We start from the raw sequence: 24,955 nt of genomic DNA, 5'->3' as shown, positions 1-24,955 counted from the left end.
GTAATCCTTGATCCATAACCCATCAGAATGGTGAAGGAGCATTCAGGATGGTATGAGAAACATGTACACCAGCTGGAACCACACAAATGCAGTGTAAATAAAGACAGTGTCCACTACAACCATAAACTCTGTCAGGCACCTACTGACCCACATGTCAGCCACCTCAAAACACGCAAAGCTAGAGAGATGAGAAAAAAACTCATCTTTGAGTTTCTGCCTAAGAAATGAAAGCCTGAACAAAATGGGTTACCCTGAAGAGAAAGGTTCACTTTGTTCTATCAATTCCAGAATTAGTTTGAAATGAACTTTCAATTGGTTTCATTTATGGATAGAGAAACTGCGAAATGCTTCCCCAAATTATCATTCTAATAAAATTGTTATTAAGGACGATCAAAAACATGCTATGATTTCCAAAATCTATCTTGATCATGCGATGAAGCTATTTCCTTTAGTTCATATTGAAATTTTCAAGATTTTTGTGTGTATTTTAAATATAAACTATTTCATAGTTAACCTTTGAACACATTATACCATTAGCCTCTCATTATTTCCAAGGCTCCAATTTTGCCTGCTAATGGGCCATTATTTACTTTGATTTAATATCTAATCATACTTCACTGGCCTCTAGGGTATTGTATTTTATATCACTGTTATAATAATCTATCTTAACTACTTAATGGAACTGTCACACGGATATCAACCTCCTTGAAACATGTCTAGTCATATATAAAATGTGGACTTGGCTTAGCCACCTCACAATTATTATATTTGTATCCGCTAAATAAAAAAAAAAATATCTCAATGAAGGCAGCATTGGCAAGAATATTGAGGATTTATCTGACCTGATACAAATCCCTCTTGTGGTGGTCAAAGTAGTGTTATAAATAGAAATAGAAATGACATTGAGAACAAATTGCATTCTTGAGATGAAATTAGAAGTTAAGCAGCAATTTATTATCTATCATTGATAATATCCAGTTCCTTCCAAAATGAATTTGCAAAGCAGAGCCTCTTATTAGTTTGATAATGCAAGTGAGTATGAACAAAAGCAAGTGGAGGAAAATTAATGTAAAATACCCTGCAGATTGGTGCCAGCTTCAGCAAACTTGGAGAGATTATAATTTACTTTCAATCAAAATCTAACAACCATGGACAAAAATAATTTGAAAACAGGTGATTGGACATGCTGCTTAATCAATGTTAAAGCTATGTCATGTTTCAGAAAACTGAATCTATTATGGTCAGTTCATTGGAGAAGTATATAGAGTCATAGTTACATGGCATGAAAACAGGTCCTTTGACCCAATTTATTCATGCCAACCAAATGTCTCATGTACACTATTCCCACCTGCCTTCATTTGGCCCATATTCCTCTAAACCAATCCTATTCAAATATCCATCCAAATGTTTCTTCAACGTTGCTATAGTACCTGCTTCAACCATATTGTGCAGTGCATTCTATACACTCTCAATCTTCTGCATGAAAAATTACCCCTCATATCCCTGTTGAATCTTTCATCCCTCTCATCTTAAACCTATGTCCTTTGGTTACTGATCCTCCTACTTGAGGAATAATTGATAAATATTCATTAGTGCATATATCAATTGGGTTGTAAACATTTTAAATAATACAAAATTTAAATCAGATTAGGTTCACTGGAAGTATGGAGTTATGTTTTAGATCATAGTGAAATACTTTGGACTGCTCTTCCATTTCCCCAGGCCAACCAATGTGTGACAGCTAGTTGAGCAACCCAGATTTGTTCCTGTCTGTGCAGAGTTTGAATGTCCTCCTGGTCACCTTGTGAATTTCTTCTGGATCATCCCAGCTTATTCTCACATCCCAAAGCTGTGTGGGTATGTTTAATTTGTCACTGTAAATTGCAGTTGGTCACAGAATATAGGTTTTTTTGAGCGGGTGGGAGAATCTGGGAGGGTAGTGAAGATAATGGGTATGTGGTGAGAACTGGTGAAAAGGAAATAATGGATGTGGATCTAATGGTCTGAATAGCCTCCAATTTTGTACTTTGAAGGAGGACATCTGAATCAGCATTAGTTTTGATATTTCCCTCAAACATCATTCTTTTGTCGAAGGTGTGGGTGTGTTCAAGCATATTATCTTTTTTAAAATATTTTTGAGTCTAACAAAAACCCTTTACACAAGGTATATTAATGATAACATAAATCAAATCCTATCATGTGCATGTTACATATCAATTGAAAATTAGAAGCTTAGCCATAATTATTACATTATTTCATTCAGGACATCAAATTCTATAATTTATAATTAAACAGTTAAATCATAACTCGCATTATGTCCAAAATCAATATTAAATACAAACACTATGCAAATAATACAAGAAAAACTCTCTTACATAAGATATTTTATTCTTTGATATGATCATGTTGTTCTGTGATATACAATCTGTAGTTAATGCCCCCATTTACTTATTTTTCTTAAAAATGAAAAGGAGAAAAAAAAGGAAAAATAATTCTCCCTACTAATCTACCCCCTCCCTCTAAACAAGGTTATCTGTATATATTGAAAATATGAGTCGAATAATGACCCCTAGATACTAGGCATGGAATCCCTGGAAATTCAATTTATTATCATCTGATTGTACAGGTACCACTTCTCTGTATATTAATTCTTTGAGCTGGTCAAAACTTCTCTGATGTGATGGTGACCACTGAAATTCCACATCTTCCTTCAGCAACTCTCTGATGTTTGCTGTGTAGTCTGACATATGTGGCATGAAGGAACTCGTATATTGGACCCACCCAAGGAAACTTCCGAGTTCATTTATGTCCTTTGGGTGCTCCATCTTGGCAATGGCTTTAACTTTCTCTGGGCTTGGTCTATCCCATCAGGAGTGTACACCATTCCGAAGAATTGGTATTCCTTCTCTTTTATAATGCATTTGTCTGTATTAAGTTAAATTCCAGCTTCTCTTGTTCTCTCCATGGCCTCATGTACATGAAGATCATGAGCCTTTCCATCTCTACCAAAAACCTGGATGTCATCCGTGATGCCTAAAGCACCTTAACACCCTCTGTAGGTCTCATCGATCTTCTGTTGGAACATGTCCTGGCTCACCTTTAGGCTGAAAGGTAGTCACAGGAATTTGTAATGACCAAATGGAGTGTTGAATGTTATTAGTAGCGTTGATTCCTCATCTAGTTTCACATTCCAGTATCCATTCCTAGCATTTAGCTTGCTAAACATTTTGGATAATTTTCATTCCATTGTGATATCTTCTAGTGTCAGTGTTGGGTAGTGACCCCTTTTTATTGCTTTATTTAAGTTTTTAGGGTCCAGATATATTCTCAAGTTGCCATTTGGTTTTTCTTTGACCATTATGGAATTTACCTAGTCAGTCGGCTCAGTCACTTTGGCTATGGTTGCAGTTTGCATCTATGGCAATGTGATATTCAAAGTCTCCAAAACATCCAACTGAATCATCAAAGCATTCCGGGTACATGCTCATGAACTCAGCCTTGGGTTGTGACTGGATGTTGGTTCTCCAATGGAGTGTTTCTGTTGATCCTTTTGAATATGTTCTTCACCTGGATCTCATGATTGACAGAGATTCACTGCAACTCTCAGCAGCTATCCAGATCTAGAATTGCTGGTCCATCTGCGTCTACCACTTACAATGTACAGATGATGGTCTTTTCCTTATGGCAGCCATTGATCTTCGCTCTCCCAAGCTGCTTGATTATGGGTCCACCATTTGCCATTAATGTGACATTTGCTGTTTCCAATGTACTGTCTTTTGGATACCCTTTTATTATGTTCTCTGGGAACATCTGGCAGTAGAGCCTGAGTGGAAGGACGTTGCCCTGTGATCCAGTATCCAGCTTTACCTTTAGGTTAAGTATCATAGGTTTGTTCTGGATTGCCTCAGTATTTGGATCCTTGTGTGCAACTCGCTTCCTTCTTTCATCTCACCTGACATTTCATGAAGGTGTAAGAATTCTATGTCCAGTATCTGGGTGTCTGAGTCCTCACTGTTTCCTTTTATGTGGTGAATCATCTTTTTGTCTTTTTTCTTCACTGGTATTACTGTTTTCTTCATACCAGACTTGCACATCTTTTCCCTGTAGCTTTGTTTCAAGCTTTACATTCAGAACAGGATGCAGGGCATTTGTTTCAGTCATTGAAGGGGTGTTGTCTGCCACACTTTCTGCAGTTCTTGAGGGTTTGCACTTTTCTGATTGTGTTTTTTATACCATCAACCCTTCCTTCTCTTTGCTGTGGGTGGGTCTGCAGAGGTAGGGATTTCATTTGCATTCTCGTTGTTTTGAAGGCTCTGGCTGTGTCTATAGCTTCAGCCAGCTTCAAGCTATCCTTCCCTATAAGAGACTTTTGCACTTCAGGATGGGCACTTCCCCATATTAGTTGATCATCTAATCTTTCCTCTCTATCCTTAAATCTGCAATTTGCAGCAACAATTTTTAGTCTCATGAGGAAGTTATCAACAGTTTCATCAGTCTCTTGCATTAAACCTTGAAATTCATAGTGTTTAATTCTATGATTAGACCTGGATTCAAGGTGAGAAGCAAACGTTGTAAATATCTGCTCTAGATCATTTTCTCCACCTCTGTAAGCTCCCAGCTATTAAATAAGTCAGGGCCTCACTCCCCTGTCCAGAGAAGTATATAACTGACCATCTCCTCTGCTATTGCATTTTTAAAATAGCTTTTGAAAATGCTAAATTGCACATCTGCTGAAATTTTTTAAAAGATTCAATAATGTCTTCAGCCTCCCAGTCCATTATTGGGTGAACTGCTGTTGCTCCAGCCATTTTTTTTTTCAGTAATGTTTTATTCTTCTTTCCTTTTCTATTTCAGTGACTTACAATCAATTGTATGGTTTTATTCTTGTTCTCTTATACCGCTGCCACCATGTTATGTCTCTGGAGTTACTTGGGAGGGTACTTTATTAACTTAGAGATGCAAGATTCAAAGAACAGAAGGGATTTTACTTATTGATGTCTTCCACCATCTCAGTAAACCACGCACAAACAACCCCCCCCCCCACCGTGGTGCACTATAGTTACTACGGTAAGAAGGATGTATTCTTGATTACAAAATGGTTCACATTATCCTGACTATATAACACAAAGCAATTCTTCTGCATGCTGTGGCTTCTTCTAGCTAGGTCCTGATCTGAACTGGTTTGACTTGTTTAAGTATGCAGTATGCAGGAGTGAGCAGGATAAATATATTCAAGATTCCTTTAATGTCATGTAATATTACAGAACAAGAAATATTACACAAAATTGCCTTCCGCCTGCAGTAAAGGAGACAGAGTTACTATTAGTGTAGTCTGGTGCCCCTTGCAGTAAGAGGAAAATAGAGAAGCAAAAGAAAATATTTTCAGACAGACAACGCCATGAATTTTCCTCCAGTGTTCCTGTTCCTGCAGTCACACAGACTCCTGTTTGACCCATCGGCAACCCAAACTTCAGGTCTAAAGATCCAAACCTCGAATACGATCAAGAAGCATTTAGCACCTGAGGGCCTTCTGGAGCACCTTTTTTTTGCCATCAGGCAGCATCCTCTCTAATCCCAGATCCAATACCTGGTTCCCATGAGCCAGTCTCTTGCAGCCCATTCGGGCTTCCTGACTACAAGTCACTGCAGCCTGTGTCTGTCCCTTGGCTGCTGAGCCCCTCGCTGGTCTGCTGCTGTGGTCACCATCCTGTAGGATTGTTTCCTCTGCTGCTTCTTCTCAATAGTTGGGGGAGGGGGGCAGGGGTTCTTCCTGTTTCTGGTGCCTTGCACTGGCCTGCTGTTCCTCTGGAGTCTGTAAGCCCTTGAGGCCACTGTCTAACATAGAGAATCATATACTGAGTTATCTGGGCTCCACACATGGCCCCAAAAAGCTCTTTAAATGCTTTTATTTTCCAGAGGGAGGAACATAAACTGCTGTGATTAGAGAAGCTGTGAATTATCTGGGAATGTAGAAGGGCCTGTACTTCACCATTAAGAGCTCGATGGAATAAATGTATTCCAATGGAAGAAATAACCTATAATTTAAGAAATAACATCACAGTATTCGAACAAATTTGGGAACCGTACATGGAACACAACAGAGAAGTCCTACCGCGGATCTCCACCATCTAAAATGACAGAAGGAGAAGACGACGAAATGAACTGACCCAGTGTGTAAAAGTTGAAGACACAAATTTATTGTTTATTTTCATTGTGTGATGACATTGTTTAATGGGTTTAATGTATCATATATGTTGAACGTTGAGTGGGTAGGTGGAGGTGAAGGAGGGAAGGAAGGGATGGGGAGAAAGGGGAGAAAATAACTGTATATTCAAGAGGGAAATGTTTGTGTATTTTGGTCAGTATGGTTGATAGTGTGAATTTTTTTTTAATTTAAAAAAAAAAAGAGCTCAATCTTGGGTGAACAGTGGGTCTTTATGACTGTGACATTCGTACACCAGTCTCTTGATGAAGATGCACAACAATCTTCCTCTGATCTTACCATATGTAGACATATGCATCTATGATTTGGATGAAAATTGAGGTGGGCTGATAAGTAAGCTTGCTGACATTGTGGATAGTGAGGAAAGTCATTGAAGTATACAGCAGGATAGAAGTCAGGTGGAAATATAAAGAGAGAAATTGCAGATCAAGTTTAAGAAAAGTGTTAAATGTTGCTCTTTGGAAATTTGAATGTACAGGAAAATGTATAGTAAGTGATAGGACTCTTGGATGCAATTATGTACAGCGGGATCTTGTGGTGAAACTATAACTCCCTGGAAGTAGGTAGTGTGTGAAAGGTGTATGGCATTCTTCTCTTTATTGGTCAAGGCACTGCATATAAAAGTTGGGAAGTTGCACTGCAGCTGTGTAAAACTTTGGTTAGACCATATATGGCATAAAGTTCTGGTCACTTCAGAATACAAAATAAGGAAGGGATTAACTGTATTTGGACTGTTTGTCTGAGACTTAAAGGTAACCTAATAGAAGTGTAGATAATCATAACGGCATAGATAGTGTAGATTGTAAAAATCTTTTTGCCAGGTGAAACATAGCTAAGATGAAGGAGATGATTGTGGACTTCAGTAAGACCAAGAAAGACCTCCCTCCACTACACTTTAACAACTTTGTCGTGCAGAGAATCAAGTTCCTTGTAGTTCAATTAACCAGTGACCTCTTGTGGACACACAATATCTCCTTATTTGTCAGGAAGGTGCAACAGCAATTGCACTTTCTGAGAAAACTGAACCAGGAGTAAATACACAATTCTGGAGAAACTCAGCAGGTCAAACAGTGTACTTTATATAGTAAAGATAAAGGTACATAACCAACTTTTCAGGCTTGAGCCCTTCATCAAGGTATCCAAGAATGTTGGCAGGTGCTGAAACATAAGGTGGGGGGGGGGGAGGGGTAGAGGTAGGGGGAAGAGGATGGTCCTAAAAGGAGAAGATTTTAGGTGGATAAGGGAGGGAGCAAATGGGGATGAGGAATAGTTCTGGAATTTGAGAGGGAAGGGTGTTGAGAGCTCAGAGAAAAGTTAAAAGGAAACTGAAGGGAGGGAGAATGGAGAGTAGGTTAGCAGAAACTGGAGAAGTTGAGGTTAATGCTATCTGAGTGAAGAATGCCTAGGTGGAAAATCAAGTGTTGTCCCTCCAAATTACAGGTGGTCTTTGTGGGAGAGTACAAGAAGCCATGGGAGTACATGTGAGCATGGGGGTGGGGTGCAGAATTGAAATAGCTGGTCACTGAGAAAAAGTGCTCAGCGAAGTGATCTCCCAGTCTGCGCCCATTCTCTCCGATGTAGAGATGGCAACAAAGGGAGCACTGGATGCAGTTGATCACTCTCACAGATGCACGTGAAATGTTGCTTCACTTAAAAAGGATTATTTGGGGCCCTGAATGATGGTGAGGGAGGACTTGTGGGCACAAGTGTGGCTCTTCCTGCAGCAACAGGGGAAGGTGCCAGGGGAGTGATTTGTGGAGAGGGATAGTTGGACAAGGTAGTCATGGAGGGAGCAGTCCCTACAGAAGGTGGAATGGGAGGGGAAGATCTGTCTCATAGTGGGAAACATGGGTAAGGCTGCCAGCCACCATCATGTCAACCTTCTACAGGAGTTCTATCGAGATTAACTTGGCTTAATAGTATGTTAAACAGTTGATGCAGAGAAATGGATCAGAGTGTTCAATCCTCAGGAACATAAAAATGGCAGAGAAGATCACTGGAATCTCCCTTCCACCCCCCACCCCCCCATTAATGAGATCTACCAAGGTGGTTATCTGAAGAGACCGTACAACATTATTGACAATTCTTTCTACCCTGCACACAACATCTTTTAGCTACTCCTGTCAGGAAAGATTTACAGGAATATGAGAATCAGCACCACTAGGCTGAGGACCAGCATCTTCCCAAGGGTGTAATACACAAAAATCTGCAGGCACTGATTAAAGTAAAAACCTTATGCTAGAGGAACTCACTAGGTCAACAATGTACTTTACATAGGAAATATAAAGATACATGGCCAATGAATCGGTCTTGAGCCCTTCATCAGGATATGGAATAATGTAGGCAGTCGCCATAACAAAATGATGCAGTGGGGGGGGGGGGGGGCAGGGGGTGGAGCACAATCCCACAGGCAGGAGGTAATAGGTGGATAAGAGAGGGTACACCAGCAAACAGGGGGAGGGCAGATGGCTCTATTAATGGAGAGGGAAGGGGCTGGAGAGCTGAAAGAAAGAAAACAGAGGAAATGGGAAGGGAGGGAGAATGGGGAGTAGGCTAGCAAAAACCAGAGAAGTTGATGTAACCAGCACATTCTTATAAGGCTGGGACTTTCACACACACTCCCAATTCGCTGTTATCTTTGGCTTGGCTTCGCAGACGAAGATTTATGGAGGGGTAAATGTCCACGTCAGCTGCAGGCTCGTTTGTGGCTGACAAGTCCAATGCGGGCAGACAGGCAGACACGGTTGCAGCAGTTGGTTGGGTGTTGGGTTTTTCTTCCTTTGTCTTTTGTCAGTGAGGTGGGGTCTGCGGTCTTCTTCAAAGGAGGTTGCTGCCCGCCGAACTGTGAGGCGCCAAGATGCACGGTTTGAGGCGATATCAGCCCACTGGCGGTGGTCAATGGGGCAGGCACCAAGAGATTTCTTTAGGCAGTCCTTGTACCTCTTCTTTGGTGCACCTCTGTAACGGTGGCCAGTGGAGAGCTCACCATAGAACATGATCTTGGGAAGGCGATGGTCCTCCATTCTGGAGATGTGACCTACCCAGCGCAGTTGGATCTTCAGCAGCATGGATTCGATGCTGTCAGCCTCTGCCATCTCAAGTACTTCGATGTTAGGGATGAAGTCGCTCCAATGAATGTTGAGGATGGAGCAGAGACAACGCTGGTGGAAGTGTTCTAGGAGCCGTAGGTGATGCCGGTAGATGACCCATGATTCTGAGCCGAACAGGAGTGTGGGTATGACAACGGCTCTGTATACGCTTATCTTTGTGAGGTTTTTCAGTTGGTTGTTTTTCCAGACTCTTTTGTGTAGTCTTCCTAAGGTGCTATTTGCCTTGGTGAGTCTGTTGTCTATCTCGTTGTCGATCCTTGCATCCGATGAAATGGTGCAGCCGAGATAGGTAAACTGGTTGACCGTTTTGAGTTTTGTGTGCCCGATGGAGATGTGAGGGGGCTGGTAGTCATGGTAGGGAGCTGGCTGATGGAGGACCTGTAGAGTATTCCCACACAATACTACGGTCCTGCTTTGAGTGTAGTGCATTATCTCACCAACAAATCTTTCTAGTGTTGTCTCCAGTTCGTGAGCTGATGTAGAGCAATATTCATGCACATATTAGGCTTTTAAAGTGCAATAAGCTGGGGATTCAGGCCCAGGTAATCAGTAAATGATTTAAAGGGGGCAATGTTCAGGTGTGCACTAATGAGTGGGTGAGTCCAACCTTGATTGGCAGATTCTGTGACTTTTAAAAAATTATAACTTTAGCCATACAGCACAGTAATGGGCCTTTTAGGCCCACAACCCCATGCTGCCCAATTACTCCCAGTTGACCTGGCATGCCCAAGATTCAAGCCCAAGTCCCTTTTGCTGCTGCTGTAACAAAGTTGTGCTAACCATGACGCTAACTGTGTCACCGTAGACTTCCAACTAGGTTTCAGATTGTAGCGTGAATAAAAGCTCTCATGACTGGAGGGAGAACAAATGCTTTTATTAGCTTATAACTATGGGCAGGATTTCACAGTATACTTTGGAAGGGTTCTGGGTTTAGACAAGAAGCTAGGGTTATAAGTGAGCAGATGGGAGCGGAGCCAGCCATCAGCACAACACACTACCAGCAAATTCAAATTCACTGTATTCACCCCTTCCTACAGAACTTAGTCTGTGAATGAAGACGGAGAGCATGGATTCAGAAAAAAAGTTGAAAAATATATAGTTATTTACAAATTTACAGATTTAAGTGGTCCGGGGGTCTGGAAATCCTGGTGGCCTTAGCACCGGGGGACCATGGAGTCCTTGGGTCTCCTGTTTCCCTTGTGAGGGGAGGCGGACTGGGTCTCCAGCTCAGCGGTGGAGGGGGATGCACTTTCCTCCTGAACTGGTTACCCTGAGACCCTGAGTGTGGGTGACAAGAATGAGCTCCGTGACTCGCAGGGCACTTGAGGCAATGAACCCTCTGTTCTGGCAGGTGCCAGGTCCCTGATGGAGACTGTGTCCTCTCCGCCATCTAGGAACTCTACATAGGCATATATGGGGTTGGTGTGGAGCAGTTTTACCCTTTCCACCAGTGGGTTGGTCTTTCTTCTCCTTACGTGTTTCCTGAGGAGGACCAGACCAGGAGTGGTGAGCTGGATTGGGAGTGTAGTTCCCGATGCCGACCTTCTTTCTAAATTGAATAGGAGCTCATGAGAAGTAACGACGAGATGGAATGGAGCGTAATAGGAAGGACTTCCTACTAGCGTGAGTCTGGAAGGCATTTTGTCTTCAGGCCCCCACGGCTTCTACAATGGCTTGAGCCTCATTTTCCACAGATGGGTTCCAGAGCTTGTGGCCTTGTAATGTCCAAGGGAGAAAAAATGCAACCGACCTGCCTGCCTGGTTGAGGGAAGTGGCCAGGGCTATGTCTGAAGTGTCGCTTTTGATTTGGAAAGGTGCATTCTCATCCACTGCGTGTGTGGCGGCTTTCGCAATGTGATTCCAGCGGTAGTTAAAAGCAAATTGGTCTTCAGCCAAGAGGGGGAACCTTATCAGTGTATTGAGTGATCCACTGTGTGTAATATGAGAAAAAAACCCAGGCAACTTCTCAAGGCCTTTATGATCCTGGGAGCAGGAAGCTCTAACAGGGTGTGCATCCTATCGAGATCGGTGACAATGATGCCATTCTCCACCACATAGCCAAGGATAGCCATACGTTTAGTCCTGAACACACACTTGTCAGAGTTATAAGTGAGATTCAGGGCTTTACTGCATGGGGAAAACTCTGGATGTTGGCATCATGGTCTTCCAAGGTGTGGCCACAGATGGTGATGTTATTGAGGTAGGGGAAGGTAGCCTTCAACCCATACTCATCCATCTGCCTCTGGAAGATAGAAATCCCATTAGTGATACTGAAAAGGACCTTCCAGAATTGATATAGATGACCATTAGCCTCAAATGCTGTATGTGGACAGTCCTCGGAATGGATTGGCAGCTGGTGACAACCAGCTTTCAGGGTGATGGTCGAATAGACCTGATACTGCACAATATCATTCACCATGTGCGAAATTTGAGGGGGGGAGAGGGGGTATGTGTCCAGAAGTGTGTACTTATTAATAGTTTGGCTATAGTCATTTACTAGCCTGGACTTGTTTTCCCCTTTTACCACTAACACGTGCTCTCCACAGGCTGGTACAAGGTTTGATGATATCTTCAGACTTAATGAAATCTCAGTCTGCTGTGCTGTTCCTCCTGATCTTGGAGGCAATAGGTTTGCAGTCCAAAGACAGATTCAGGAAGAGAGATGTGGTGGTGGGGGGTGGGGGGGGGGGGTTGGGGGAGAGAGAAGAGGGTTGATATTCAGTTTGGAGAGGCTGCATGTGGGTTCTGATTTTAGGGACCCTCTGTTCTGAACTGTTATAGGCCAGAAGGGACCAGAATACTCCAAGGTCACGCTTTTAAGGTGACCTAACAACAGCAGAGCACACAATTCATCAAATACATACAGGTGTATTTAACAAAATTCTCCCCCCCCCCCCCACGATAAATGTACTATATATGTCAATGAAAATGTGTAGAATGTGAATGAGATGCAAGGAATATGTGATAATTGGAAGTGGTGTTTAGTGGAATCTCCCTTTACCTTCACAGTCACTACAGAGTTGCTGAGCTGGTGAGGTCTGTCCTGATCTAGGACCATCAATGCTAGGACACAGGATATTCCATACTCTTCACTCAAATAGCCGCACTGTCCTGGGCTGCCCTGCATGGGTAAGATGGTATCGACCTCATGGCGCCTCAATATGACCACACTCCTTCCTCCTCTGACTATGATGGCGCTGAGTTTGAGTTTGGGATGTGGCAAGATGGCCACCGAGCCTTTTTGCACTGTTTCTTCACTGCCACCCTCTGTCAGCATGTAGTGCAGCAAGTAGACTCGGATGCCCTCTCTTATTTATCCACATCTTACCTTCTGCCTATGGGACTGTGTTCCTCCCCTCCACCATTTTGTTCTGGTGACTCACTACATTTTGTTATACCTTGTTGAAGGGGTCGAATCATGGGTCCTCTACCGGCATCACCTACGGCTCCTAGAACGCTTCCACCAGCGTTGTCTCCGCTCCATCCTCAACATTCGTTGGAGCGCCTTCATCCCTAATATTGAAGTACTTGTGATGGCAGATGCCGACAGCATCGAGTCCACGCTGCTGAAGATCCAGCTGCGTTGGGTGGGTCACGTCTCAAGAATGGAGGACCATCGCCTTCCCAAGATCGTGTTATATGGCGAGCTCTCCACTGGCCACCGTGACAGAGGTGCACCAAAGAAGAGGTACAAGGACTGTCTAAAGAAATCTCTTGGTGCCTGCCACATTGACCACCGCCAGTGGGCTGATATCACCTCAAACCGTGCATCTTGGTGCCTCACAGTTCGGCGGGCAGCAACCTCCTTTGAAGAAGACCGCAGAGCCCACTTCACTGACAAAAGACAAAGGAGGAAAAACCCAACACCCAACCCCAACCAACCAATTTTCCCCTGCAACCGCTGCAACCGTGTCTGCCTGTCCTGCATTGGACTTGTCAGCCACAAACGAGCCTGCAGCTGACGAGGACATTTACCCCCCTCTATAAATCTTCGTCCGCGAAGCCAAGCCAAAGAAGAGATAAATTACACTGATTGACCTACTGCGTTTCTCCAGTGAGAATGCTGAATGACTAGCCATCCGAGACTCTCATATTTATGAAACAATTTATTTATTTGTATGAATGAATACTTGTCCTGCATGTGTATTATTTGTCTGTATGTGTTGCGCCTTGTTGTGTCGGTGTGTGTTTGCACCGAGGACCAGAGAATGCTGTTTTGTAGGGTTGTATTTGTTCAATCAGTTGACAATAAACCTGACTTGACATAAAATATTGCAAAGAATAAGTTGAGAAGGAGAAAACTTAAAGAACATCTGAGAGACATTTAAACACAGAGAGTGATACGTGCTTGGAATGAGCTGCCAGAGAAGAGAGTGGAAGCAGATATCATAGTAACATTTTGGAAGCATTTAGACAGGCACATGAACAGACAGGATGGAGGGATATAGACTGTGTGCAGGCAGAGAGGATTGGTTTAAATTGGCATCATAGTTGGCATAGCCAGTTGTGCTGTGCTTTTCTCTGAATTTATCTGTGATATGTAATTCGCTTATAAGCACATACAATTCTGAATTGTAGATTATTTTTTACATAAATAGATCCTTCAACAACATAAGTTATCTTAACTTGAAAAGTTTAAGTCAAATTTAATTTGAAATTTTCAATACTAAGTTTGGATTTGTTTCTCATCAAAATCCCAAAATTCAGGTTGACTTTGAATTGATGCCAATTGCCAATAAATACACAATACTTAATTTTTATATAAGATTTATTTAGTTCATCTTTTATTTCTTGGTGAAATTGTATATTCAAATATTCTTTTCAAAAGTTGGTATTAAAATATATGCATTTGAGGTTGGCAAATCAACCATTGAGGTCATGAAAATGTTATTTGCTCTTAAAATCGATAAATCACCTGGTCCAGATTGGATTTATCCTCTGGTGTTCTGAAAAGTAAGGCAGAAAATTGTGGAGTTCCTGTCTGTAATTTTTCAAACATCTGTTGACTTGGTGGGGTGTCTGAATTCTGGAAATCTGCCTGTGTTACACTTTTGTTCAAAAGAAGGAGTGTGGATAAACTTAGTAACTATAGACCACTCTGTTTAACATTTCTAGTAGGGAAAGTTTTACAGGCAACAATCAAAGTAAGAATTAGTGCTATGTCAAGAATTATATTGGATGGTTAAGAACAAATTATGTCCAACTAACTTGTTTTCATTTTTGATGAACACAGGTTGATGAAGGAAATGTGGTTGATATGTTATATACAGACTGCCAAAATGCATTTGATAAAGTGCCATTTAATTAGCTTGTCATGAAGATTGAAGTTCATGGAATGAAAAGGGCCATAGATGCATGGATAGAACATTGAATAGTCATGAAATGTTAATCGTTAGTCTGCAGGGAAATGTACAGCGAAATACATGAGTTGTTTTGACATTTATTAATGATTTGCTCTTGGGTGTACACGATCTAATTTCCAAATTCACTGCTGATCCAAAATTGTGAGGTGTAGTGAACTGTGAGGATGGTAGAAATTGACTATGGGAATAGGTAGAGAAATGGCAAATTAAATTTAATCCAAAAATTGTTAAGTATTCATTTCATTAGGAAGAATATAAACTGGAGAGCACAATTGAGCAAGGGCAGGGAGATCTCAGAGTATATGTTTATGCATTCATAAAAGTGGCAATGGTGATTGAGAAGGGATGAATGGTTAAAAAGTATTCAAAATCCTACATTTTGTTATTTAAAAAAAATGGAGCTTAAGGAAATGTAAGTCATTATGAAACTTGTCTGCAAGTTTTGATGTTTCTTTTAAGTAATAAAGAAACTTGGGTTCATTTATATTAAAAATATTTTATTAACAACTCATGACCTCTGGTGCAGCCATTTTTGTATCTAATGCAAGGTGCAGCATTTATTTCTGACTTCCTCCAGTGGGCAGGAGTATCAGTAGCACTCTATAACCACATTTCTTTTCCTTAAGATGTTCAACCTAGCAATATTATACACTAATACGGTATTCATTTCAATTGAAAGTTAAAAATCAACATAAACACAAATATCAACAACACTAACTTTTGAAGAGTGCAGCTTTTTTTTCTTTTAGAGATTCAGTCTGTTAAGTGCTTTGATAATGTGTGTTGATCTTCTCAACACTGGCCCATGTGTTGGCTCTGCTGGTCCACTACTGTCTAGCAGTGGTGGGGTTTCTTCTGATGCTGTGCAGGCTGAATCTTCTGCATTTATCTGTTCTTGCAGTGTCTCACATTTTCAGCAGGCTCTTTCAAATCCTCCTCAATGTTCGACCATACTGTCCTGACAGTGTAGGATCTTGGATTTACTTCCTCCAGAACAGTGGCCTTCTTGTCCCAGGTTTTAGAATCTCTGAGTCTCACTGTGCCATGCTGTGCCAGTGGCCCTAGGGTGGCAAGGTTGGAGTAGTAGTTAGCGCAACACCTTTACAGCACCAGCAATCGGGACCTGGGTTCAAGGAATTTGTATGTTTGTACATTCTCCCCATGTCAGCATGGGTTTACCCCAGGGGCTCCCATTTTCTCTCACCCTTCAAATTGTACCTGGAGTATAGGTTGATTGAGTGTAAATTGGGCAGTACACACTTGTGGGCTGTAATGGCCTGTTACTGCGCTATATGTCTAAATCAAGCTTCTTGCTGACTTGTCATAGTTTGCTTTTTGACTCATTTGCAGTTGCTTTTGTTTCCATTTGACTTCTCTTTTTTATTGGTCTGGAGAGTAGGGAAGTGTGTGTAGTCTACATCTCATCAGAAGCTCAATGGGTGACATGCCATGTTCAAGTGGTGAAGCTCTATAACTCAACAGAGCTAAATAAGGACCTTGGAGCTTTCTTGAGCAGCCGTTTAACTATGTGAACTCTTTGCTTTGCCGTTGACTGGGAATGCAGAGAACTTGAAGTCCCATGTTAAAAATCATTGTTTTCACTTGTAGGTGAGACCAGAATTAGGGGACAGAGCTTCAAGATTCATGGGGAGTAGATTTAATAGGGAGATAAGGAAAAACTGTTTTTCCCTGAGAGTATTGAATCTGTTGAGGCTACTTCATTAAACATAGATTTTTACATAAATAATTGGGATATGGGGAAAAGGCAGGTGGGTGAAGTTGAGTCAATGATCAGATCAGCCATTATCTTATTGAATGGCAGAGCAGGCCAGATGGCCTCCTCCTGCTCCTATTTCTTATGTTCCATACACTCCTGTAAAGTTCTGGAATTCTACATCTGTTGTATGGTCCATTGTTACTGTAGACTATTTGAGGATTGATTTCCAATATTTGATCACACAGGTAATAGACATATTAGGAAGCAACACAATCTCCGGATAGTTCAATAGATAGTCAATAACCAGCAAGTAAGTCTTTCTATCCACGTGGAACAGTTCAGTTCCATGAAGTTACACAGCACATCATGTGATGAAGCATGCATTGCCCCATCTTTTGTAAACTACTTTTCTGCACTCAACATTCCATTCCTCGCTCACATGGTTTTGGAATGGCTTGTTCAAGCAGACATCAATATCTTGCAATATAGATGTCAAACCACCTGGGATAACTGCCATGTAAGTATTATGTAGTGCTAATCTTGTTCTTTGTGTAAACCGCCTGGCTGCCTGCGCCACACATTGTCTATCCATAGTTTTACACCATTTTGATCCATCCATCCTTTTTCATGAAAATGTACAAAAATATTTGCAGGGAATTTCATTTTCATTTTTTTTTTGTTTGAAGATTACTACGGGTCTTAACTTTGTCCTGTTGGCCATGCACAATATCTTCACGGTAAACCTGGTCCTTTTGTGGCCTGCACTTCCAGTTTGCACAGTTTTAATACCTTTTCATTCCACTGTTCTAATGCCTTTCATGGGTGTTTCTGATATTCGCCAATGCGAATGTGTTTCTGCTAATGCTCAATAATAAACTGGTGAAAACTTACAACTTTTTGATTAAGATCTTATGATAATTTCTGTTTTTTTGGCCTAATACCAGATTTTTTCCTGTTCATGAAGTGATTAGACCAGCTGACTGTAGCCTAAACATCATCACTGAGGTCTGGGTGCGACTTGGCCCACTGCAGTGGAAATGTTCTTATTTTATTTCAAGTGACTATGTAGCAATCTTGCCTCTGTTCACGTATCCGTTCCTCAATGTGATTTTTCCAACTCTGGTCAACGAGTGATTCCTTTTCTCAAAGAACATTGGCTTTTTGGTATTTTTCGTAAAGTCTCTTCTTTCTTCCACCAATCTCTCACCAACATCTCATGCACAACAAATTTTCTTGCAGCAGCTCAGTCATTGGTTTTCTTGGCCATTTCTATCTCTTTCGACTTAAAGCTCATTTCATATTTTTGTCGAATGCTACATGTTGTCAATGGACCTTTCATGATCACAATTACCTCCAGCCAATGCCCAGCAGATCAATCCATGAGATCCGTGGGGTTGCCTTTTATGCCAGACAAAAGGGAAACTCAGGCAGCTAGAAAATGAGGGTCGACCTATACACCAGATATATCATAAAACTCTAAAATGAGGTTGATAAAAGGAGCTTTACTTGTACACCAGTCGATTTATACACTAAAATATATGGTAATCATAATCTAAGTTGCTATTGCCTGGCCACCTTAGGAGAGGGGATGATATCTTTTACAGTGAAACATGGAAGTCTTGCAAATGCTATAAATGTTGTAAAGATACAGATGCTGGAAGAACTCAGCAGATTCTGTAGCATCCATAGGAGATGAAGATATATAACTGTCACTTTGGGCCCGAAGCCCAAAGTTTGAGTAAAAATCAGGCAGACACCTGAATTGGGTGGCTGGGAGAGAAGGAAAGAAAGTGCAGAAGGAGGAAAAGACAAAAGGGGATAATTAGATATGAATAGGGGAGGAGAGAGAAGAATTAATTGGGGAGAGGGTGGCTCTATGAATGCAGAGCAGGTGGAAAGGAGAAAGAGGGAAAACAAAATAAAGAGACTGAGCTAGAGGAAAGGATAGATGGAGTGTGTGTCTCATGGAAACCAGAGAAGTCAACATTAATGTCCGGTTGGAGGATGCCCAGAGGGAATATGTGGTGGTGTTCCTCCAATTTGCAGGGTCTCTCAGTCTGGCAGTGCATGAGACAATGGGCAGACATGTCAGCATGGGATTGGGCAGGGGAATTGGAACATGGGTTGCCACTGAGAGATCTCCACTATTGCAGTAGACAGAGCTGAGGTGCTCAATGAAGTGATCTTCCAGTCTGCTTACACACTCCGATGTAGTAGAAACGACAACAGGAACACTGGATGCAGCAGATGAACCCTGCAGATTCACAAGTGTAGCGTTGCTTCACTTGTAAGGACTTTATGGTGCTCCAAATAATGGTGATGGAGGAGGGTTGGGGTTAGGCGTAGCACTTAGTGCAGTTACGGGCAATTGGTGAGAAGGGAGCAGAAAATGAGAGAGTCATGGAGGGCAAAGTCCCTGCAGAAGGTGAAGAAGGAAATAGAGGTGAAGATGGTTCTGGTTGTGAGATCACATAGTTAGTGGAAATGGCAGAGGATGATATGTTGGATTAGTGTATGTTGGGTGAGGACAAGGGGAATCCTGTCATTGTTGTTTGTGGGAGTGGAGAGAGCCATGGCAGATGTGTGGGTAATAGATATGCAGGTGATGGCTGAGTTGATGGTAGTAGAGAGGTACCCTTGTTTTTTGAAGAAGGTGGGCATCTCAGATGATCTGGCATGAAAGATCTAATCCTGGGAGCAGATGCAATGGAGACAGGAATTGTGAGAAAGAAATGGAATCCTTACAGGGGACAGGCTAGCTGTGGAAGTTGGTGGATTGGCAGAAAAAGTCTGTCAAGACTTCGTCTCCAAAGATTGATACAGAGATTGAAAAAGGGAAGAGCATTACCAGAGATGGACCAATTGTCTTTTTCAGATAGGTATTAATCAGGTGACTGAGACCTGCATTCAGCTGAGCGTGGTGGCTTTTGGAATTGTACCGATCCCATTTTGTGTGTGCTTCTGGGTATTTTTCAGCCAATTTAATGATTTTTGCACAAGATTTGATTGAGTGTAACTACTTTACACCGTGTATGTAGAGTATGACCAAAAAAAGTTGAAATTCAATTTCTGGGAATAAATGTATTCAGAAATGTAAGCTTTTTAATACTGGGTGGCATTGCATTCTGAAGAAATATTATAGCTTTAAGGAGAATGTAATATTTACACAATTCAAGTATTTGATTTGTACTGGCAAATTTAAACATTAATAATGCATATATGGGAATAACATTCTGCTCTAGTGGCATTGAAATCTGTCTTTTTGAAATGTTCCAAAATTACACATTACTAATTTTAAATTGACTGGAATTAATATTTTGTGGCTTCATTGTTAATCTGGATGATGATTTTTGTTCCTGTACACATGTAGCATGTGTAATTGTTAGAGGGCGATGAGCAGCTGAAAGAAATTACTGAGGAAAAAGTTTGATTTTAAAAAAAGAAACTTATTGCTCTTTTATATTGTATCCAAATTGATTCTTACAAATTGACTTCACTTATAACTACTAATACATTGTAATTAAAAAAAAATCTAAACATTGTAGAAGCTACACAGCTCAAAGCATGATCTGCAGATACCACTTCCCTCTTATTAGTCAGCTGCCTGCCGTGAAGCCATTGTGAGTGGGGATTAAAGAGCCAAAAATAGAAGCATGGAATTGTATAAACTGCATGGTGTCAACACAAAATAGGTTGGGGATTAGAATATTTTATTAAAGGGCAATATAACCCTGTCAAAAATCAATCCTAAATTTCTCCATTATCGCAACAATTTAGCTTGAGCTACATGAAAATTCTGCAGAAATGTTTTTTAATAATATTTTTCATCTCTTTTGGTTTCACATTTTAATGTGTGTACAATTAAATCACATAATCTGGGAATGCTGTGGGATGAATCAACAAATTGAGAACAGTTTAACTAGGCAGGGAGTGGCTGGGGCTATTGTGGCTTCTTGCTATGTGAAACTGTATGCATTCATCAGTTAAGAGGGATTTATTTGTGGTAGAGTTTCCTGCCCCCAGTTAAGGACCATTGTCAGATCATCAATGGTCAAATTAACATAACGTGCCTGTCAGTAGTGAAACGATATGAAGAACAACTATCGCTAGAAGATGTTTGAGAGAAAGCACACTTGACTATTTTGTGCATTTTTTTTGATCTAGTGAGGACCATAGGACAAGGTGTAGTCTGCCATTGAAAGAAGGCATTCTCATTCCTTATTTGGAATGGACCTTTTTGAGGATCTGCTGAGTTGAGGAATTTTACATCAGATGGAGTGAGCAGGGTGTTGACAATATATTTAGCTCAGTATCGTCTGTGTTGAAATCAGAGGTTTCTGTTCCTGTTAAATCGAGAGTGACCCCTGCTGGAATTTCATGGATGCCAATAGTCTTCGGATCTCTTGAAAATCCTGGGGTATAACTTGACCAAGCTTTATAATATTAGTGCAGTTGTTCCTAGTGTGTGTTCCTTCTCAACTTTTGGCAAATTTCAGAAGATTTTACTTGAAACATTGTGGAACAACATAGATAGCATGAGTTCACTAATGTCCTTCAGAAAGGAAATCTTGCATCCTTATCTGCTCTGGCCCACATCCAAATCTGGTTGACTCTTGACTATTTCTTCAATTAGGGACAATTGAGAATGGTTAATAAATGCTGGGCATTGCCAACAGTGTCCACATCCCATGAGTAATTAAAGAACATGATACAGTCATCAATAGTCGTCAAATAATTACATTTCATTATAAATGGAATATTCCTATTTGGCCCATCAAGTCTGCGCCAGCCTTCCGAGCATTCCCACCCTTCAACTTATTTTCCTGTAGTTGTTCTGAATCACATACATATGAACTTCATGCTAATTCATCTGCCATCCTATCTGTACTGAGAGATAATTTACAGCAGCCAATTAATCTGCCATATAGCAAAATTAGGAGAGCCAGAGGAAACCCACATGAGTATAAACTCCATACTGTCAACAAATATAATTAGGGTTGAACCCAGGTCTCTGAAGCTGTGTGGTTTTTGACCAATATTACAAATGGCCTCTATCTTACACCAAGCATCTGTTTATATTTTGTGTTTAACAAGAAAATCTGCAGATGCAATATACAAAATTGCTGGAGAAACTCAGTAGTTACACAGTATCCGTAAGAAGTAAAAGACAACCAAAATTATAGGCCTAAGCCTTTCCTTAGTTATATTTTGTGCTTGTAACCCAGTAAATTTTTAATGCTCACAGTCCATTATAAAACAGGAAGACTAGTTTGATAGCATCTTAAAGTTGAATGAGTAAATGGAGAATAACAGAGGGAAGCTGAAAACAAAGGGAACAAGTCTCGAGTTCAACAATATAATTTGTATTAATTATCATTAAAACAGTGTAATGATCAAAGGTGATTCACAGATGCAATACCTGTAAACAAACATATTAACAGTGAGCCATTTTTGGAGAGCATGGCAAAGGAGATTTGTTAAGGAGCTTCTCAAAGGAATAGAATTTAAAAGGCAGAACTGCTTAAGGAATGATTTCTCGAGTTTATGCCTCAGTTGCTGAATGGACAACCATCAGCAGTGGATCAATTAAAATCTCTAATCTTTGTTGCTGTTGAGTTTCTTCAACAAGAATCTGCATTCTGCAATTTTAATTCACACCTGTCTCTACTTACTATATTCAGAATGAAGTTAAGAACATCCCTCTAGTTTTATTAATAGTTACTGAAAACTAAATCAATCATGAGAATTGGCAGATGGATTTTGAAGTCATGAGCTTCGCATCTCAGGAGGGGATTGTTAACACACATAGGTTCATGAATCAAGGAAATGAAGATGGTAGTTGCTCAAAGGCTGAAGATAAGCATTAAATCTCAGCAACCCAGAATGCTGAAATATTGAAAATGAATGCAAGCCTATGTTGCGCATTGGTTATAATAAACCCAGGGATAACAAATGACAGTTAAAGGAGAGATAAAAGACAATTTGTTTAAAAATTTGAAGTGTTTTCCTGTTGATTTTTGCCTTGCGTCAGGGGTGTGCATTTAATCATTCTATAATTTTCACATAATTAAAGGTAATACCCAGGTATACACAGTGGGACTGAGCACAGATACATTACAGTACGCATAGGATTAGTTCTGTTCTTGTTGACCTGTTCTAAACAAAAGTTAAAATTCCCCCCTACCAAAATATTATAATTTGCCTCATCCAATTGAAGAAAATTCTCCTGTATAAACTTACGATCATCAAGGTTAGGGGCATAGATATTCATCAGTGTCCATTTTTCAGAGAAAAAAATTGTCAACAACAAACCTACCAAATGGGTCTAGAATGACTTTTATGTATCAGAATAGCAACCCCTCTATCCTTGGTATAAAAATGTGAAGCTACAACTGTACTTACCCAATCCCTCTTTAATTTCTGGCATTCTTCTTTAGTCAGATGGATTTCTTGTATAAAAGCTATATCTACTTTTAATTTTTTTAAGGTATGCTAAAACTCACTTTCTTTTTATAGGGTGATGAAGCCCATTCACATTAAAACTAATAAATTTTAAATTACTATCCATTGTTATCTTGTAAACTATTCCACAAAAGGACCTTTAATAATAAATTGTATATCAATTCCTGACTTATCACCAAATCCATAATCCTAAATTTAAATAAAATTTCATTAACATTTATCATGCATAAATATAATAAGTAGAAATGAAGAAGAAGAAGAAGAATAGACAAAAGACCCCCCCCCAAAAGCTGTGCCAAATATTCTCTTGATACTGCTACCCTCTCACCCCCTCTATTGTCTGGGATATGAAACAAAAAACACATTAATGCTGGTGACTCAATAGCAACCAGTTTCTCCATCATTCCGGCTCCCCCGAGAAGTTAAGTCCATCTGTAAAGGAAAATCAAACTAACCATTAATAACTAACCCTGCAATATAACTTTCAATTCAAGTGTCATTCTTGCCAACTACTTCTTGACTTAAATCTGGTAGGTTTTACACAAATTCTTGCATATGATCTGGATTCCAGAATGTCCGACTTTGTTGACCTTGTAGAAATATCTTCAAAGTAGCTGGATAACGTTGTGTAAAAGTATAACCTTTCTTCCACAGAATGTTCTTAATTGGATTAAAACTTTTATGTTTTTTCAATAATTCCAAATCAGGATAGACGAAGATTTTACTGCCTTCTATTTCCAGCGGCTCTTTTCTCTCATTGGCTCATTTAGCTGCTAACTCCAAAACTTTTTCACATACTTGATATCGAAGAAATTTCACTATTATAGGTCTTTGATTCTGTTCCGGAGGAGGTTTGGATCGTAAAGCCCTATAGACTCGTTCAATCTCGATACTGTCTTTAAAATGTTCATGCAGGGATCCTTCCCTGCATAAATTTAATCATATCACTCCCCTCCTTTCCTGCTTTAATGCCGATAATCTTGACATTGTTTCTGCAGCTATAATTTTCCAGGGTCCACTTTTGTAAATATTTCTTCATTTGTCTCTTTAATATGCTCAAATGCTTCAGAGAAGTCATCCAGTCTATCTTGGAAATGTTGGTTCTCCTGTTCCATCTACTGCATTATATTGTATTTGAACTTCTTTAATCAGTCTATATATTTTATCTATCTTCCCAGCCATTTTGTTTTTTTTTTAACCTCTGACTGTTTAATATCTTTCCTTTAATTCTTCCATTATAATAGTTAAAGGACCTTTAATAGCTGTAGCTGATAAAAGTTTCAGCCTAACCTCTTCCTCTTCCAGCAGCTCTTCCAGATTTGCCTGTTCTTCTTCTCCCTGTATAATATCCTTTTCTTGTCTTTCTTCTTCCATATATCCTTCAGTTTCCTTAATAATTTGTATCGCTGCCATTCTCCTGTTTGACACCGGGTCCTGGCTCACTGATTTTGTGAGCCATTCAGCCAGGGCACATATGCACATTCTTTTCATTCCTTCTACCAGTTTGTCTGTGTGGCAGATCAAGGAGCTTATTTTGGATGGAGAGCTAGGCCCACTCTAGCCCCTAGTCTCATCTGTAAGGTAGGCCCTTCTTTTTCTTCCACTGTAATTCTTTTCCATCTTTGTTCTTCTACTCTGTCCTTTTTGAGTGTAATTTTTTCACTTTCCAGTTCCCTCTTCCTTGTTACTTTTTAGAGTATATACTTTGATTTTCAGGACAGAAAATCAAAACATTTTTTAAATGTTTACTCGGAGGTGCCAGATCATCCTGGTGCCATGTCATCGTGCGATGTCCTCCCCAAAATGTTGCTTTATTTTGTCCACACTGATGGTACTTGACCAGTTAAATCCTTCCATCATTTTCACTTTTTGTTCTGGATTTCCAGCACCTAGTTATGCAATAACAAGAGGAATCAGCCTAACAATGGGCAGAATAATGAGTCAGAATAAGGTGGTAAAGTAACAACCTAATTAATGTCTCCAATACATTAAAAGTAATTTATTTAGGGATTAATTTGCTCAATTGCAGGGTGTCCAATGAATTCCAGAGTCATAGATGAACTTGCATCAAACTGATTGC

The sequence above is a fragment of the Narcine bancroftii genome, chromosome 1 (genome assembly GCF_036971445.1).
Source record: "Narcine bancroftii isolate sNarBan1 chromosome 1, sNarBan1.hap1, whole genome shotgun sequence".
Taxonomy (NCBI): Eukaryota; Metazoa; Chordata; class Chondrichthyes; order Torpediniformes; family Narcinidae; genus Narcine; species Narcine bancroftii.
The sequence above is the reverse complement of the archived record's forward strand: the minus strand, read 5'-3'. Positions refer to the sequence as shown.